Source organism: Mesoplodon bidens (genome assembly GCF_964165515.1).
Source record: "Mesoplodon bidens genome assembly, contig: HAP1_SCAFFOLD_72, whole genome shotgun sequence".
Classification (NCBI taxonomy): Eukaryota; Metazoa; Chordata; class Mammalia; order Artiodactyla; family Ziphiidae; genus Mesoplodon; species Mesoplodon bidens.
Window position 1 is genome coordinate 984402 of NW_027671438.1, and position 20509 is coordinate 1004910.

General features: G+C 42.5%; 1 long non-coding RNA gene across 3 annotated transcripts in view; it reads left to right on the forward strand.

The window, feature by feature from the left end:
- Window positions 1-20509, forward strand: part of LOC308611358 — a 175160-nt gene that overhangs the window by 98731 nt on the left and 55920 nt on the right. The gene's annotated exons all lie outside the window — the stretch shown is intronic.

A 20509-nucleotide genomic window follows, 5' to 3' on the forward strand; every position in this document is an offset into this window, starting at 1 on the left:
CAACTCACTGAACAGTTGTTCTTTAAGGTCTAATGATTTAGGATCTTGGGGAACTGGTAATTTGGGTGGGGGGCTTCCAGTGGTCACGGTAGTTTCTACTTTATTCTCATTCACATTCATCATTTGGGAGCTCCCTGGCTTGCTAGTTTCCAACATGTCACTAGTTTTTAATTGAAGGGTATCAAGCTCCTCAGCCGTGAGTACCTCCCTAGACCATCTGGGCATTGAAACAGGTTCTGACTTCTCCACCTTTTTGCCCCGTTGCATTTCTCCTTTATCACTGGAACGCACACTCTTATGCTTTGGCTCATATCTGGCCCCAGCTTGCTTTGCAAGCAGCTTTTGGGGATATCTGTTGTCTAGTTGAGTCTGTCTATGACCTGCTTTCCCTGTGATGCAGAGGGAGACAGGCAGACGAGTCTGTCTGGCATCCTTAATTCTCTGAACACCCTCTGCCAGCCCACGGTTGACATCAGAGCGTGGTTGTCTCAGGACCCTCTGTCCTCCTTTGCCCACAGGTGAGGTGGCAGGGAGAGAACGATCCAGGTCAGGGGCTGAATTTGTTGTTCCCACTTTGTCTCCATGGAGAGATGCAGAGCTTCCTCTCAAGGACTTGAAGCTCCCAGATTTGGAGTCTGCCTCAGAAATCACATTGGTTGAGGAGGGCAAGTTGGCATGACACAAGGACTGGCATGAGGCATCTTTCAATTTAAAGATCTGGATGGATTCAAGGACCTTGCGGGGAAGGGCCCACAACATCCTCATATGAAACCTTTTAATATGGGCTTCCAGCATCTGTTGTGGACTGGAATCAACAAAAGTCAGGTCCTGGAAGGTATTCAGGGGGTAGGCCTCACCCACTGATGATGGCAAACTTCTCTGTTTTGTTCGGGTGTGGGATTTCACAGAAAGAAGCAATGTTTGCTTGATAGCATGCCATGAATTACGCACAGTCTCAGGGAGCCGACCCTCATGTATGTCCTCCAACTTCTTGCTCAAATGTCCTTTTAGGACATTTTCCAGTTGTCTCCGACTTAGACTCTTTGCTGACACCCTTGAATTTTTCTCTGAGAGACTCACCATCTGACTGTTTAGGTCTTTCTCAGAGTCATACCCCAGATCCTTACCTGAAGAGCTCTTTGGGTCATTCAACAGGTGATCTTTTGGGCCATTCTCTAGGCTGTGTCCCAGATCTTTCCCCACATCTTCCTCTAGCTGGAACATTACACCAGGGCTTTCTGGAAGTGAGTTCTCAGGAACAGGCTTCAGTAAGATGGCAATTGATTTAGATTGAGTGACAGATAAAGTGCAGTCTGGCTGTGGTGAAACAGACAGAGCTGGTGGTGCATGATGACAAGCAAAAGAATCGGGGTGATTCATTGCCTGGGACAAATCTGATAAGGGGTTGATATCTTGGGAATGGGTGGGGTCAAGAGAGAAAACAGTATCCGGAGACAAAGTGGCCTCTCGTGAGAGAACAGGACCTGCTGTCTGAGTGTCACGTGGTAGGAGATGGGGAAAGGCAAGGGGTTGGGGTGGGGAGTAGTCCACAGGGAATTTGGAATCCAAGGAAGGAAAAGGCTCTGGTGCCAGAGAATGACCCAATGGGGAGGGTGAAAAAGAGTCAACTAAGGGGGTCATTGGGTTAGGGGAGAGAACGGAGGTGGGCAGTGTGGTAGGCTCAAGCAGAGAGGCTGGTGTTAGGTCCCTTGGAGGGACTGTTGAGAAGGCAGGGGACAGAGTAAACGATGACTCAGTCACAGAAGCTGTGGAAGCCAACGGGGACACAGAGGAAGTAGAATCTTCCAGGGCCTGTGGGAGTAGCAGCCGACTTACCTCAGCAGTTGCATTATTACACACCTCACAGAAGGGGTCTGGACATAAGAGTTGACGCAAGCGGGTGGTGTCATCGTGCCGGCCCAGGGTGCTGCAGAAGACAGGAAGTACAAAGGTGCAACCAGGACCAGAACAAGGAAAGGGGGACCTGCTGGCCTGGCAGGGGTGGGGTCACTGGAAGCCTGCTGCCCCTTCACATTGCTCCACATCCATGAGTTCACAACATGCTCAGTAGCCCTCACCTCAAGGCCTTCATCACATACTCATTCCTATGCTACCCCCTGCCATGACTACAGCAGGTTGCACTGAATCCCTGGAATTGCATAGAACATGCTAAGGGGGGATCAGGAAAGAAGGGGAAAGAGTCACCTTTTCAGAATAGAAATCAGCTGCGTTTTCTCCTCTGTTTCTGTCTGGTGACATCTCCAACCTGAGAAACCAGGAGAGTGGGTTATATGTAATGAAGGTAGAAGCACAGGGATAATAAAGGAGTCCCCTTATGGGAAACCCTTGGGATATTAGACTCTGAAAGACCCAAGAATTAGTAGATGAGGTCAAATGGTCAATGATATTAACATGTGTATGTTGCTTCTTGTAAAGTACTTTCACATGCATTTTATCTCATGTGATGCTCAAAACCACCATGTGAAGCCCAGAGATCAGTGTTGCCTTAGAGAGGGATCTGATCATCCAGGAAGTCAAAGGACTTTTACAAAGTCAGGACACAGAAGTTCTGACTCTTGACATCTCACCTGGCCACCTGTTGGGAAACACCCATTGCCCAGGTCCATCACTGCTTCATGCCCAGCGATGAGCAGAGCAGGGAATCTGAGAAGTGTCTCAGGCTCTGACTGCCTTCCCACAAGCCTCTCCTCTGAGAACTCTGGTCTCTGAGAGAAACTGTACCTAGCAGTTGACATCCTCAGAGATCAGGGACCTTGGATCTCCTGGAAAAGGCAGGAAGGGTCACCCTTGGAGAGTTCAGGTGGGATAGGCAGAACCTTACCTTTTGGTGTTCCACCTTTCCTTCTCCTCTTGGCTCTGCCCTGATGCTGAGAACAAAAGAAAAGAATGAAGGGCTGGGGCTCATTTCTCTCACTCTTCTCTAGGAAACTCAGATATTCATTATCCATGAATAATATGACTCTCTTTTAATTAACAGAACTTTATGTTCCTTCTTTTTATCAATTTTAAAGGTTTAAAATGCTTTCCATTTTTTTCTTCTTTGACAAACTCAAAGAAGGACTTTCGACTATGAGGTCCACACTTGATATTCTCAGTCAGAAGTCATCTGCCCAAGGAGGGCCTAGCATCTGAGGCCAACAGTTACGTCCATGTCCCTCAGATAGGACCCTGTATCCTGGAGCTCAGGCTCCAGCCTATGGTCAGAGGCTCAGCATTGCTGCTCTGATCAGCCCAGCACAAAGGAAGGCTTTGTCGAGTGATGCCTGACATGAGAATGTGAGGCATGATCAAGCAATGGGGAACTCTGTTCTCCTGCAGAGATCCCAAACTCTCTAAATAACCCAACCCAGGGCCACAGAATTACTGTTTGGGATTTTATCCTGGAGTCCTCCAAACACTCAGATGGGACATGGGCTTCCACTGGAAGCAGCCGCAGAGCACAGGGAGACCAGGTCGGTGCTTTGTGACCGCCTGGAGGGGTGGGATGGAGAGGGTGGGAGGGAGGGAGATGCTTGAGGGAAGGGATGTGGGAACAGATGTATATGTATGACTGATTCACTTTGTTATAAAGCAGAAACTAATAAAAAAAAATGCACACACACACACACAAAATGTGGGAATAGAAATGGAAACAACAATAAAGAATCTCCGTTGGGGGCTCACCCAGGGCTGCTTACCTTTCGGATGTCTTTGGTTTTACTAAAGATAGATGAAAATGGCAAGCGCACCAGGTACCACAGGAACAGAAGAAGCAACCCCAACCCGCACAGGACGACGAGGTTTTGGTCAGTATCCAAGGATGTTGAGTCACAGCTCGGACATGGGTCAGTAAGCTGTTCAAAAATGAGAGAGCGTTCCATTTTCTGAATTCCGTTTTCTGAATCACAAGGCTGCTTGAAGTTACTGAAGTTATTGAGCAGTCCCAGGCCTGCATCACAGAGCACTGAAGAGTCACAAAGGGTTTCTGAGTGTGGGGGAGGGGACAACATGGAGAGGGTGTGTCCACGGCCCCTCCCCCACCCACCAGTCCAGCAACCCCTTCCGCCCCTGCTGGGCCTTCCAGGTCCCTCTGCCCTACCCTGCCATCCTATTTTCCAACTCCATCCTTTCATGGTTTCATATATTTACAGTAATGAAATTTTCTGCTTGTCCCATCGGTAACCCAGATACTACCTGGGTCCCCTCTACTGTTTGGTAGAAACTTGACTTGGGTCTCACCAATTCCACTGCCTTAAGTGTCTGAAATACTGTCTGGAATTTTTGCTTGTACCCACACATTTATACTCAGGATCATATATGTCCTTAAATCCATCTTTCCTATAGAATCTTTTCACTACGCAAACCCAGTTCTAAAGAACTTAAAAGTTCTTTTATCCAGTTTTGTGAATGTTGAATAGGGAATTTTGCTTTTTGTTGCAGTCAGCCGTTACCATCTTCAGTCAGAGGGGCTGACTCAAATAATTAAAATGAAGAATTCATTGTTCAACATTCACAAAACTAAAGTTACTATAAAATAAATGTAAATAATTAAACTTTCACGAGATCTTGAGGATAAGTCTGTAGCACTTATTTTTCTGAAGTTAGTGAAGCTTAAACTGCATAAAGACTTTTAGGACATGCTACACACATACACAGACACACACACGCACCCTTTGACAAACCAATCTGGTATTTTCAAATCTAAGAATAAAGTGTTTTCTCATTTTATTCCAATCTTCCATCTTTTGTTTTGACCCTACTTCTTCCTACTCTACCTAAAATACAGACAGTCCCTGACTAGGGGACATCAATTTTCTAACATGTGCACAAATCCCTGTCCTAGTCAGTTTGGGCTGCCGTAACAAAACACCATAGACTGGGTGCTTAAACAACAAACACGTATTTCTCATAGTCCTGGAGGCTGGGAAGTCCGAAATGAAGGCAACAGCAGATTCTGTGTCTGGTGAGACCTACTTCCTGGTTCGTCAACAGCTGTCTTCTCCCAGCAACCCTGCAGAAAAAGTGGGTGAGAGAGCTCTGTGAGGTCTCTTCTATAAGAGCATTAATTCCATTCATGAAGGCTCCACTGTTGTGACCTAATCACCTCCCAAAGGCCCCATCTCCTAATACTATGATATCATATTGTTGGCCTTAGGGTTTCAACATATGAGTTTGGTAGGACACAAATATTCTGTCCATAACACTACCCAAAGGCTGTGCTAAGTCCTCTGGTGGCACGGTGGGACCCAGGAATGTCAAAGCCTTAGAGAAGAATCGAGTCTTGAGCAGCCTTACCTGATTATCCTTGTGGGCCCTGTAAATATCATCTTTTCTTAAGTGTGCCTTGCCACAAAGGTTGAGAAGCTCTGCTCTATATAATCATCCCCATAAATGTTTGAAAATCAACTACCTGCCATGCTTTTTTTCAGGCTCCTCTTGTCAGGTTTAAATAATCCCAGTATTTCCCTCCCCTCTTCCTACATCTTCCTTTCTAAACTCTTTATCTTCATGATAGCTGTTCTCTGAACTGTCTCCTAATTTCTCATGTCTTTCTTAAACTGTGATGCCCTTTATTTGACACCCATGGCCTAGCACAGTTACTTGATCTCCTGTGAAAGGGTTAGACAGCCTTCAAACCCACAGAGTCTTCTTTCAATTATGCAGGAACAGGTAACCTACCCTGAGGATAAAATCTGCCAAGAGGCACCACTTCCTCCTGACCTTGATATGCAGCCTCAGCCAAGTTTTCATTTAATAAATATTTCCTGCTGGAAACTAGGAGACACCAGTACCTGTAAGTCGCAGGCTCTGTCCTTAAGGACCTCATGGTGCAGTTTTAGGGGCAAGCCCTACACAGGTCAAGAGTTAGATAACCGCACAGGAGAGGTCCCCCATGGCATTTGTGAATTGGCAAGTGATCTCTGGAATAGATCAGAGAAGGGACAGATGCTATGGGTGATAACTGCTCAGACATTTTATGCTCCTTAGGAAGGTATCCCTGCATGCCTCTCCAATTTTCTGATACAAATTAACGATCCTTGGAGAAGATGGTTATAGAAGAGCTTTTCTCTTTTAAAAGGGCACATGTTGGCTAGATATTCTTACATACATGTGTGTGCCTTGCGTGTAAAACTTACAAGAAGTTTCAATAAAAAGGCTTTTCCCAAAATGTTAATAAGATTCCTTTTCAGAACCTGGTAGAGCTCCTTCAAAATTGAAAGAAACAAAGGACTAAATGTACAGCACTTTTCTTTGCTTTTTTTTTTCTTTTTGTACCAACCACAAATAAACTCCATTGGTATTTAGTAGCAGAAGTTCACAGCACTTATCCTTCCTAGACTAACATCAATGATAAATTATAAATTTATTTGTCTAATTTATAAAACATTTTGCTTTCAGCGATCTCAGTGCATTTTCACAAACATCCTGTGATGTAAACAGTACAGGTATTATTGTGCCCATTTTATCAGTAAATAAAACTGAAGTTCAGAGACGGGAAGAAACTTCCTTAGATTTGGTTCAGCAAGTAAGTAGTAGAGCCCTGCCTACTAAATTCCCCACATTCTCAATGCTGCTATTTTAAACAATATAAATAAGTGACTTCTTAAAAAGTATGCCCTGGTACTAAAATTAAAGTGGTTATGTGATTGAGAATATTCACTTTATCCATTAAGTGAGGCCAAATTTGGGAAGTAAAGAAAAGCTATTTTTGGCATCCTATCACCTCTTAGGTACCTTTTCCTTTTCATTCTTAGCACCAGTATCTTGGTAAGTTTTCTCTATTGCCCTCTTAAAACCTACTTTCAAGAACTCTATTACATATGATTCTCAGTAAGGTATAAATGAATAATAAAAGCTTAAAATGTCATCCCTCCCAGGAACACATGTCACACATTTTACATATATCTAACCCCAGAGCCTTGTAATAAAGCTCTCACCAGAGCATTTCAGGCAGCCATCCTGAGGTGGCAGTGGTGGCTTTCAGTAGAGTGAGAGCTTCTCCTCTCCACCCAATGACATCTTCCCAGTTGACCTTCATCACTACACAGAAGTCTGGTTCCAGATTTCAGGCTGCACATGGTTAGATTATCCCCAAGAAAGAGTATTTTCCAAAAGCTCTACTAGAATAGTACGCTGCCTATTGGAGGAGACTCAGTAGGGATAAGTCGTTTAGGATTGTCACATGTCCTCAGTGCTCTCGCTCACATCCTGGCCACGGTCCCAGGGATGAGCCACGTAGAGGGAGCTTTTTTCAGGTTACCAAAGAGCCTGAAGAACAACAGATTCTAGAGTAGAATCCTTTAAAGCTGAACTGAACACTGCCGCTTTAAGATGTTCTTCGTTCATACACACACCACACTTTCATTGAACTCTACCATGTAGTATTTCTAGTAGAAATATCAAGAAAATAAGGCATTGCCTCTGCCCTCAGGCAGGTCATAGTTCAGTAAGTAAGGCCTGCAAACAAGTATAATAAAGTGATATGAACTATAAAAGAAGTAGGAATAAGAACACAATGAAAATACAGATGAAAGAGCAATTAATTCTTCCGCCAGGAGGGAGGTGAGAGAGAGGCAGGGAAAATTTCAGACGTGGTGCCAACTGAGATGGGCCTTGTGAGGTCACCTCCTCCTCCTCTCCGTCCTTGCCCTGGCCCTCTTCCTGTTCCTCACCCCCTTCCTCCTCACCCTCCTTTGCTTCTTTCTTTAGACTTTAATTTTTAGAGCAGTTTAAGGTTCACAACAAAACTGAGCAGAAAACACAGAGCTTCCATATGCCATCTGACCCCCCCCAACACCCCTCCACACACACACACAACCTCTCCCACTATCAACATCCAGCACCAGGACTTCCCTGGTGGTGCAGTGGTTACGCCTGCCAATGCAGGGGACATGGGTTCGATCCCTGGACCAAGAAGACCCTACATGCCACGGAGCAGCTAAGCCTGTGCACCACAACTACTGAGGCAGTGCTCTAGAGCCTGTGAGCCACAACTACTGAGCCCGCAAGCCATAACTACTGGAGCCCACACACCTAGAGCCCGTGCTCTGCAACAAGAGAAGCCACTGCAATGAGAAGCCCATGCACCGCAACGAAGGGTAGCCCCCGCTCACTGCAACTAGAGAAAGCCTGCGCGCAGCAAAGAAGACCCAACACAGCAGAAAGGAAGGAAAGGAAAGGAAAGGAAAGGAAAGAAGGGAGGGAGGGAAGGAGGGAGGGAGGGAGGAAGGAAATTAAAAAAAAAAAAGCAGCACCAGAGTGGGACATTTGTTACAATCATACCTACATGGACACATCATTATCACCCAGAGCCCATAGTTTACGTGAGTTAGACAAGTGTATAGTGACATGTCTCCACCATTGTAGTATCACACAGAGTAGTTTCGCTGCCCTGGAAATCCTCTGTGCTCTGCCTCTTCACTGCATCCTCCACCCTAACCCCTGGCAACCACCAATCTTTTTACTGTCTCCAGTGTTTTGCCTTTTCCAGAATGTCATATAGTTGAAATGATACAGTGTGTAGGTAGCCTTTTCAGATTGGCTTCTTTCACTTAGTGATATGCATTTAAGGTTCCTGCATGTATTTTCATGGCTTAATAGCTCATTTTTTCAGTGCTGAATAAATACTATTCAGTTGTCTGGATGTACCACAGTTGATTTATCCATTCACCTTAGACATCTTCTTGCTTCCCAGTTTTGGCACCTATGAATAAAGCTCCTATAAACTCTTTTTCTTAAAAAAACACGTTGTTGAGGCATAATTCACATACCATATAATTCACCCATTAAAAGTGTACAGTTCAATGACTTTTAGTATATTCACAATGTTGTGCATCCATCACTACAATCAATTTGGGAACATTTTCATCACTCTAGAAAAGAAACTCTGTTCCTCCTAGCCTTCACCCTTCAATCTCATCGCTCTCCCCAGCCCTAGCTTACCACAAATCGACTTTCTCTACAGATTTGTCAATTCCAGACATTCATATAAATGGAATTATACAATATGTGGCCTTTTATATCTGGCTTCTTTCACTTAGCATAATGTTTTCAAGGTTAGTCCATGTTGTTCCATGTATCAGCACTTCTTTTCATGGCAAGTAATATTTCATTTTATGGATATACCACATTTTGTTTATACACTGATCAGCTGATGAACATTTGGTTTGTTTCCACTTTCAGCTATTTTGAATAAAGCTGCTATGAACATCTGTGTACACATTTTGCTGCAGACATATGTTTTCATTTCTTGCTTATTCATTTTTGCAATAACTTAAAGTCACACTTTGTCTAAGTTTGTTGTTTTCTGAGATTTGGGTAATATAACCATATCAGACTCCCTGTGAAATGAAAGCTTTGGAGTCTAAATGCAGTTTTTGTCAAATGTCTGGGTGCATCAATTTGCCCTCCTGCCAACACTCTCAAAATTAGCCCTTGAGTCAGCAGGAATGATGGTGATGCATAATGCTTAACATTTAAAAGTAATGAACACCTTATGTTCTCAAGTTCCTATTCTTAGAAAATCAGAGGAGGGTGTGGGAAGAGAAAGTGCAATCCAGCCAAAGTGAACATGAGCAAACCTATTACATATATAAAAGTGCATGTGTGGTCACACTAAAGCATTGGGCATGTGTCTGAGGATGAGAGTAGCCAAAAAAATGAGGCTGAGAAAGAAGGGGACTCAACTGTGAATGACTTTGAATGACAGTTTAAGAAGCCTGAACTCTGGACCAAGGGAGTGGGAAGCTAAGGTTTTCATAACCAGAAGAATGGCCTTCCCAGAGCTCTGTTCTGGAAAGATGACTGGCAAGGTGACTGAGAGTTAGGGGGAAACATGCAAATTATATCACATAGGACTCTTTCTCTTGCAGATGATAGAAAACCTAATGAATTCTAGCTTGAGCAAAATTTTTAATTTACTGGCTTCTATTTCTCTATAACACAGGAGCAGATTCAGTTTCTGACTTGCTACCTCTTGGTTCTGCTTTCTTGGTGTTGACTCATTCTCAAGCCACTTCTCTTATAGTCCCAAGGTGGCATCCAGCCAGGAAAAACAGAATTGTTGTCCCAGTTTCTCAACCAAAGTCCCAACATTCAAGTGACTGGGACCAGCTCAGGTCATAAGAACACCCATGAAATAATTACTGGGAACCAGAGAATACTACTGGCCTAGTCTAGGTCAGTGCTACTCAAAGTGTGGTCCGTGGACCAATGCCTGTTTCCACATGTTTGTTACCATCTACAACAAGATAAGTTTAGACAATCAGCCATAAAAATAAACGAAATTGAGTTCTTTGTAGTGAGGTGGGTGGACCTAGAGTCTGTCATACGGAGTGAAGTAAGTCAGAAAAACAAATACCATATGCTAACACATAGATATGGAATCTAAACAAACAAAAATGGTTCTGAAGAACCTAGGGGCAGGACAGGAATAAAGACACAGAGAATGGACTTGAGGACACGGGGAGGGGGAAGGGTAAGCTGGAATGAAGTGAGAGAGTGGCATGGACATATATACACCACCAAATGTAAAACAGATAGCTAGTGGGAAACAGCCGCATAGCACAGGGAGATCGGCTCGGTGCTTTGCGGCCACCTAGAGGGTTGGGATAGGGAGGGTGGGAGGGAGATGCCAGAGGCAGGAGATATGGGGATATATGTATATGTATAGCTGATTCACTTTGTTATACAGCAGAAACTAACACGCCATTGTAAAGCAATTATACTCCAATAAAGATGTTAAAAAAAAAAGGTAAGTATAGAAACTGAGGATGGTTAGAAACTTGTACTGCAATTTGAGAGAGTCATTAAATTTAATAATAAAAACTGAGGCTTATATTTTGTATGTCATAGTTCGTGTGTCATTTTTCCAGTGATTCATTTTTACTATATTTTATACAAGTACCAGTCCACAGTGGATGGGGGTGTGGGAGATGAAGCAAACTGGTCCTTCACCACAGATAGTCTGAGAAACCGTGGTCTCATATACATGGTCCACTGTGAAGCCTGCGGGTGAATCAACATTCTGGAAGCACACAGGGAGACTTTGGGGAGCTCTTCTCCCCTCGCCATGAAAGAAGGCAAAAATAAATGTCCACTATAATCGGGATCTTAGTTGGAGAGAGGAAGGACATTCGCAGACTTACTTTAGCTCTCTTATTTTCTCAAGCTTTTGTCCACGTTGATCTGCCCTTATTCAGAGTCCCTAGTAAGAATTTACTCTGCATAAGCTTTGGATATGGCCAGTTTAATAGGCTAAACATTACATGGGCATTCACCTGCCTTGCGCATTAAAACTTGTATTACTAGAATCAAAGCATTTGAATGGCTCTCTTAAGCCATTAAGAGAAAAACAACTGAGCTAGACTAGCACAAGGTAATTACTAAGCTGAGCGAAATTCCTCTGCCATGCTCTTGGCACTGAGGTATGGAAACTCTACAGCCCTATAAGAAGTCTGAAGGAAAAAAATGTTTTATACAAATTTCAGGGGTCTAAGTTTCTCATTAAAAGTACATTTTAGAAAGTTGTTTTAAGTTAACTTGCTAGGGCAGTTGTACGGCAAGCAGACGGATGTAGCAATTTGTCAAACTGCAGCTTTCATCTCTCTTTTAAAATAATATGGAAACAATAAAAACACAATTAAAACTAAAATTAAAAAAGCATAATCTGAAAGAGTATTTTGATTTTTTTCTAATTAAAGCTCTGCAATTAAAGTTTTGCTGGAGAACAACCTGTGTTTTTCATCTCACAAAGGGCTAATAAATGCACAGAATTTGAGATGTCTGCTAAAACTCAGAGCTGGAAGTGACCTTGGAGAACCTTCTAGTCTGGCTTTCTCATTTTACAAATTGGAAACTGAGGCCAGAGCAGGTTTCTTTCTTTTTTCCTTAATCCTTTCTTTCATGTGTGTGCATGTGTGTGTTTTCTCTTGGTGTCTGCACCTAATTTAGTCACTCAATATAGGACTTTCTTCTTTCCAGTATGAAGACAAGGACTCAACAAACACCAAAGTTTATGCAGTACTACCTCGAAATCTGCAATTTTTGCCTAAGTGAACTTCACAAACCATTGAGATAGTAATGCATTTTTGTGAAAACCAAATGGAAATACAGCATGTGCCTTCATGCCCTCTGCAATAAAATAAGCTGAATGTAACTTCAATATTCTTTGGTGACCCCAGCTTAGTCTAATAAACAGCTGTGATACTGCAGAGGAGCAGGTGTAGGCGGTCTGGGACATGGACACAAATGTGCATTGTCTCCAGCAGTGCCCCACAAACCTGCTATCATTTAAAAAATCCATCACCTGTATTTTAGGAGTTTACCTCTTTTTCATAAAAACACAAGAATTGTTTGCCAAATGTACATATGCAGTGCAAAACTGACCTATGACAGAACTGCCTTTAGCAGGTCACGGGGCTACCCTAAAGAGTTAATGTAGTTTGGATCACGTTTATCCCCTCAGGGGGTGAGGGAACGACAGGAAGGAAATGGAATATAACAAATAATATAAGATTTGGTGGGTACTTAATTTGTGCCCCAAACTTTCACTCATTTCATTTCTTAACTATCTTGTGAGAGAAGAAATAGTTCTCTCACTCACAGATAACAAGACTGAGCCCCAGAAAGATTAAATAACTTGCCCAAGGCCATAAGCGCTAAAAAGTGAAAAAGTAAGGATTTGAACCAAGCTTGCTTTGGTCCCAGACGTGCATCTTCAGTCCACACAATACTGTCTCAGAGAGTAGAGTCACTGCGTCTTGATCACTGACTTCATTTTAACATGCCAGGAGCTATATTTTGCTGTATAACAAACCACCCCAAAAATTAGTGGCTTAAAACAATGAACATTTTATTTGCTCATAATTCTGCAATCTGGGTTGGGCTTGGCTGGGTGACCCTTCTGTTGATCTTACTGATGGCTACTCACGTGGATTCATCCAGCTGGCAGGTCAGCAGGGGCCTGGGCTTGACTGAGACACTGGGATGGCCAGGCTTGTCTCTCAGGGCCTCTCCCTCTTATGTGGCTTTTCTGACAGCCTCTCCACATAGCTGTAGCAGGCTAACAGCATTCTTATAAAGCAGATCATGGCTCTGAAGAGAACAAAAGCAGAACTTCTTAAGGCTTGGAACAAGAACTGATAGAGCATCACTCTGCCACTTCCAGTTAATTAAAATAAGTCATACTCCCAACTCAGGTTCTAAGAAAGAGGACTACACAGAGGCAAATACTGGGAGATCACGGGGGGCCAACAATGTAACAGTGGTCGCTATACTCTTCTTGAACTGTGGCACAATCAACTGTGAAAGTTGCTGTTTCTTCTATACCTTCCATTTTTCTTATGTGCAGTTTTTCACTCTTTTCCTGTTTGTTTCTCCACTTTCTCCTACCATTTCTTAGCTTTTCTGCGTTGTAACTGGCCTTCCCTAGGCAGCCACAAATAAAGGATGCTTCTCCTTCAGAGCAGTGAACTGACCAATCGCATCTTGTCAACCCTATTCTTCAGGTCATCAGTCTTTGTTAAAGTGTTCTACTGACAGAGGTTGCTTTGTCTAGGTTTTTGTTTCATCTTGTTTTGCTTTATAAACTGCGTTCAAAGCTGGAAGTCTAATGTAAAGGAAATAGGACATTACTGCCTCAAGAAGCAACTTAAGTGAGTACATTTAAAAGCTTCACCCTTATAAATAAAAGTTAGAATCTATCATACTCCTCTTCAGTTTTACCTGCAAGAAGGCAAGATGTCCAGTTCAATGGCCAAGGCAAGAAATCAATGTTTATCATGTTTTACATGCTTTAACTTCCTTTAGCAGTCATTCACTAGGGCAGAGAAGGAAGAGAGGCCTGTAGGAATCAGATAACTTCCAGCATTACAATTCTAGTTCACAGCAGGTTGCTTCTTACACGTAGCTAAAATGAGATCCGATTAAATTTCCATTGAATCATTCAACCTGTCTGATCACTGCTTTCTGCTGTCAGGAGAGTTTCAAGAGTACTAAGAATTAGGGCCAGGAGAACTTGCTGTACAGATACCACAAGCATGAAGAGGGCAAAGGAAATAAGAGAAAAGAATTGTAAACACCCAAGGTGAAAATTCTTGCAGAAGGGGATCATGGGTTTCCATTTGAAATACTGACGAATTCAAATGAAAGTTAAAAGTTGAAACGTGAATTACCCTTCAAGTGTTTCCAAATCCATTCACTGACAATGTTGATCATTGTGTCTTTTATTCTGCACCCTGAGGCCAGTCACTGGATCCTTGATTGTTGCATTACGTCTCCACCAGACATTTAGGTGCAAAAATGAAAGGGGATTAAATTTAATTTGGCTATGAATTGCTCAAGTGAAGGAGGCAACTGAGATAAAATGTCTTTGTTACTATTTTAGACTAATTCATTGACTCGAATCTGTGTTCTGTCGTCACAAACATCAAAAGTTGATTGAAAATGGGTGTAAATTCATACATAAATATTACACAAACTCATGACAACCCTCATAATGATTTACAAAGTCCAATAAATATTCTAAGAAAATTTGGAGAATCTGACTAGATTCTGATGTTCTCAGGAAGAAAAAATTGATAAGTTTATCAAAGAAATTTTTGAATGAAGAATATGAACGGCAGCCACACTAGATATTTAAGTACAGCATAAAGCTGAGCTGGAGGGAGTGGTGCCCAGCAGCACCAGTGTCCACATGGTGGGGAGAGCGCCAACGGTGGCTGCCGCCAGTTGACTCTGTCCCCAGGGTGAACAGCAGTCGTCACCATCCCTCACCCCATGCCTCTCTGGGAAACTCTCCAAGACCAGTAAGCATTTTTTGTGAGAAGTCTCTTTTAAAACTGCTTTTGCTATATCCCATAAATTTTGGCATCAACATGTCTCATGGTCTGCCTGAAGGACAGGGCCTGGATCTGACCCCATCTCTTCATCCCAACCTCCAATTCTCCCCCTGGACCAGCCTTCACCACCCTCAGCCTCAAGTCACCTGTCATGGTCTCCCACACGAGCTCCACGCTTTTTACCCTTTTGCTCACATGTTAGCTTCTGCCCTTTTATATGGAAAATAAACACTCTATGGTGAAAAAAAATAAGGCTATGATAATTAAAATAAGACACTACAGAAAGAAGGAAAAATATAAAGATATAGAACACACACTAGACAGTCCAGTATTGATTTTTTTCCATACAAGAATTGGCTAGGAAACAAAAGTGACATCACCAGAAAGGAAGAACTATTCATTAACTTGTGCAGGAATAACTGGGTAGGAATTTAAGGGAAATAAAATTAATTTAGACCCATCTTTCCTAGTGTATAACAGAAAAAATCCCAGATATATTAAAAAGTTAAATATTTTTAAAACATCCTTTTCCAAATGCCTGCTCAAACAAGGTATTAGATCTGTGAATTTAAAACCAAGGATGACTTCCTAAGCTTAAAATCCTTTTAAGAAATCATAAAACAAAAGGCCAACTGTTCAGACTACATAAAATTTGAAACTTCTATTTGTAAAAAAAAAAAAGAGTAGCAAAACCAACTTTTTAAAAAGAACAACAGCAGATTGAGAAAATGCATTATTTTACTATTAGAGCAAAAGAAAACATTTTCACATTTATTTTTGATTTTTAAAAAAAATGTTTGTTTATCTTTGGCTGCGTTGGGTCTCCATTGCTGCGTGCGGGCTTTTCTTTAGTTGCGGCGAGTGGGGGCTACTCTTCATTGTGGTACACGGGCTTCTCATTGTGGTGGCTTCTCTTGTTGCAGAGCACAGGCTCTAGGCGTGCGGGCTTCATTAGTTGCAGCACGCAGGCTCAGTAGTTGTGGCTCGCGGGCTCTAGAGTACAAGCTCAGCAGTTATGACACACGGGCTTAGTTGCTCCGTGGCATGTGGGATCTTCCCGGACCAGGGCTCGAGCCCATGTACCCTGCATTGGCAGGTGGATTCTTAAACACTGTGCCACCAGGGAAGTCCCAGAAGTTCATCTTCTTTAGCAATTTATTTTCATATATGGAAAGGAAAAGAAAAATGGTTAAAAAAACCTCTAGGTCCTTACTGCATAGTTAATTCATGAAACCCTGCTGCGCCTTACTGTACTCCTTGCTCCACAGTATTCCAGTCATTTTATTTTCACATTGTCTGAAGACAAGTGTATTTATGGAGCAGACTACTTGAAATAGGAACTGTCCACTAAACCTTGAAAACGTAGTCGCTGCGTCTATAGCTGACTTACCATTCTGGTGCTCTCTCAACCCTGAAGCTCTTAGAAGAGACCTTTTATCCACTTTATAAGTATCAGGCCCAACATGACATATAAGCATTTCACAAAATAGTTTGAATTTTGGAATAATTTTGATTCAAATACTTGGATGCAGAGATGGAGAAATGAAGGAGGCAAGAAGGTATTATTCCTCTGTTCAGCCCCTTGCACTAGGTTTGTGTCCCAAGGAAAGAGGAGCATCTCTGTGTTTCTACATGGAGCACGGCCCTAAGGAGAGTGAAAGGCGCACAGGGCTGTCCTGCCATCTTCAGGGTGTGAACCACTCTTCCAGGTTTCCTGGCAGACTAGAAAATATGGCTCTTTCATGGAGGGCACACAGCAGTGTCAGTGTGACAGAGCCATCCTCGGATACCTTAGCTGACACCTGACATTCCAGTGGCTGCCAAAGTGGAAGAACAAATGGAACATGTTTTTGAAACACATGCAAACACCTCTGAGGATGCTCAGTGTGTGTGTACTTAGGGACCAAAATGCTACAACAAGACAGAACTATAAACCAGGAAATGTTTGCTTGATACCATTTCTCGAACTCTATTTACGCCCACAAATAGGTGAAACCCAAGGCAATTCAGGTCACACTGACAGATGCATTTGGCCAAGTTGGTACGTTGAATACCAACCGTTGAGTTTCTTGACCTCATCTGAACAGTTCTCTGATGTGTGTGGTCAAAGGAAGGTCACGGATCTCAGGAAAGCATCTCCCTACCACACCTGCTCTGTCTCTGTGTTCTTTGTTCCTGTAAGTCCCCAGTTTACTGCCATCTCCTGCCCCTGCTCTCCTTGCTGGCACAGGCTTTTTTGAATATGATGTGTCTCTTTCCTGGCTCATTCTTTGGCATTTCACTGAAACACCTGCTATCAGACCTCAGGAATAGGGAGAGTTATTTTTTGCCTGGTCAGGAATGAGCATTTGGTGGGAGTCATTTCTTTAGTGTGCAGTGCTCTGAACCCAGTGCTTGGTGGGGGGGAGGTCCAAGGCATTTCCTTGGGGAATCTTGTCAGCTTCCTGGTATAGAAGACTTAAGTTAGCCACAATCCTTAAAGCAGTCCTATGAGAACATATAAAATACACTTCTATGTTAGAAATGTCCTAGCATTTTTGGAATTAGGTACTTTTGAGTGTTTTTATTCCATAGACATCACGGATGCCATATCTCAATTGCATTTCAATTACTGACTTATACTTCCGCAGTATAAACTTTGTAACTTCTTGACCACGAACTAGGCTGAGCACTGAGCTTGCTTCCTTTCTTTCCCTCCCTCCCTCCCCCTTTCCCCTTCCTTCTTCACTCTTTCCCTCCTCTCCTTCCTCCTTCCTTCTTTCCTCCCTCCCTCCCTCCCTCCATCTCCCTCCTTCTCCTTCCTTCTCTCTCTCTCTCTCTCTCTCTCTCTCTCTTTCCCTCTCTGGCTTGGGTGATTGTTGATGCCATTCAGAAACAGAGAAGATGATCTGTTCAGTTTCTAATATGTCAAATTTGAATTATCTAAACAGGTAGAGATATCCTCTACCCAGTTATGTCATACATAGTAGAAACTTTATAAACACCTGTGATTAAATATATTTGGGGTCCAGTTCTGGAGCTCAGCAGAGAGGGCAGCCTGAAGATGTAAGTAGGGGTCTTCAACATACAGGGTGGACGACATGGGCGTCTTGGGTTTAGAAGATGTCCCTTGGGGAATCTGCACAATGGGAGAGTGAAGGACAAAGCTCTGGGGAAACAGACCAGGGGCCGGCAGAGGACCTGAGAAAGAGCAGTTAGAGAAAAGTGAAGATAACCAGGAAAGAGAGAGGTAATGGAAACTGAGGGAAGAGAAGATGCAAGAGAGGCTGTGTGACAAAGAAGAAAAGGCCTGCAGTGCCCTGAATCCTGCAGCCCCCAACCCTGGCACCTGGGGGCAGGGAGCAATCACTATATAGTCACAAAGTTTGTTGCTTTTTATAGAGAGGGAGGACTCATTCAGAACTAGAATGAGCAACATTGCCCCCTTTAAACATTATTTTTCATTAATAAACCTCCACAGAATTAACAGTATTTTATTTTTAAAAAATTTGTCTCTTCTTTTTTTTTTTAACCATTATTCATCATCTCTTTGATTACTTGCTCAAACCCAGTACACGTGTATAGGGGTATCAGAATTGAGAAGTGAGGGAAACCACTTTATTAACAAGAGAAGAGTGCTTATTCATATAGTTCCTTTAGTCCTCAGTCTTATAATGTCTACTCATTTTCAGATAAATTTCCCCCCTTTCCTTTAATGAAGTTATGTCATAGACCTGTAACACAGATTCTTTGCTTAAATGTAAAAACATTTAAAAATAAATGTGTACTCCCTTCACTCATTTCTCCTACCACCCCACCCCCTGCCTCTGGCAATCACTAATCTGTTTCCTGTATCTGAGCTTGTTTTGTATTTTGTTTGTTTGTTTTAGGGTCCACATATAAGAGAGGTCAAATGGTATTTGTCATTCTCTTTCTGACTTATTTCACTTAGCATCATGCTGCCCACCCATGTTGTTGCAAATGGCAAGATTTTTTTTTTTTTTTTTTGTGGTACGGGGGCCTCTCACCGTTGTGGCCTCTCCCGTTGCAGACCACAGGCTCCGGATGCACAGGCCCAGCAGCCGTGGCCCACGGGCCCAGCCGCTCTGCGGCATGTGGGATCTTCCCGGACCGGGGCACGAACCCATGTCCCCTGCATCGGCAGGCAGACTCTCAACCACTTCACCACCAGGGAAGCCCAAGATTTCATTCTTTTTATGGCTGAGTAATATTCCATCGTGTGTGTATGTGTGTGTGTGTATATATAATGTATATAAAATTCTTCATTCATTCATCCATTGATAGACACTTCTGTTGTTTCCATATCTTGGCTATTGTAAAATAATGCTGTAGTGAATATGGGGGTGCATATGTATTTTTGAGTTAGTGTTTTTGTTTTCTTTGGATAAATACCCAGAAGTAGAATTACTGGGTCATATGGTAGTTATAGTTTTCATTTTTTGCAGAACCTCCATAATGTTTTCCACAGTGGCTGCACCAGTCTATATTCTTACCAACAGTGCACAAGGGTTCCCTTTTCTCCACATCCTCACCAATACTTGTTACTTCTTGGCTTGTTGATAATAGCCATCCTAACAGGTGTGAAGTGTTATCACATTGTGGTTTTGATTTGCGTTTCCCTGATGACTAATGATGTTGACCTCCTTTTAGATTACTGATTCAGTCTTCTTACTAGTAATTGGTCTGTTCCTATTTTCTACTTAATCATGATTCTCTCTTCATAGTTGTATATTTCTGGGAATTTTTATTTCTTCTAGGTTGTCCAATTTCTTGGTGTATAATTTTTCATAGTAGTCTCTTATGATCCTTTGTATTTATGTTGTACCATTTGTGATATTTCCTCTTCTACTTCTGTTTTATTTATTTGAGTCCTCCCTTTTTTTCTTGGTAACTCTAGCTAAAGACTTGTCAATTTTGTTTATCGTTTCAAAGAACCAGCTCTAAGTTTCACTGAACTTCTGTATTGTCTTTTTGGTCTCTGTTTCTGCTGTAATCTTTGTGATTTCCTTACTTCTACTAACTTTGAGCTTCATTTGTTCTTCTTTTTCTACTTCCTTGAAGTGTAAAGTTTCTTGAGGTAGGTATTTATTGTTATGAACTTCTCTCTTACAACTGCTTTTACTGCATCCCCCAAATGTTGGCATATTTCCATTTTTGTTTGTCTCAAGGTATTTTTAAATTTCTCTCTTGATTTCTTCTTTGACCCATTGGTTGTTTTGTTCTTTTTTTCCCATGTTCACTCTTGTTTTAATTATATACAGCAGAGACCCTGACATTCAGAGTACCAAAAAAATCCCGTAACTACTGTTCCTACCCAATAGATATTTAACATATGATGCTTATTGAGAACCTACTGTGTACATGGGGCTCTGCTAAGTACGGGAGGGGGTGGTTACAAAGAAGTATAAGGCTTGCTCTCTGCCCACAAAGAACTTACAACAAAAGGCTGATGAACTGAGGGACACGTGGGCAGGCAATATACAAGGTGTGATACATGTACAGGAAGGTGAGGCCGCTGTGATGTGATGGAGTTTGAAATCCAGACTTTGCTGCTTATTAGCTGTGTCAGCTTGAAAAGTTACTGAACCCCTCTGAGCTTCACTTTCCTCATTTGTAAAACGGACTACGAAGCCTACCTCGAAAGCTTATCATGATGTAAGGAGCTAAGG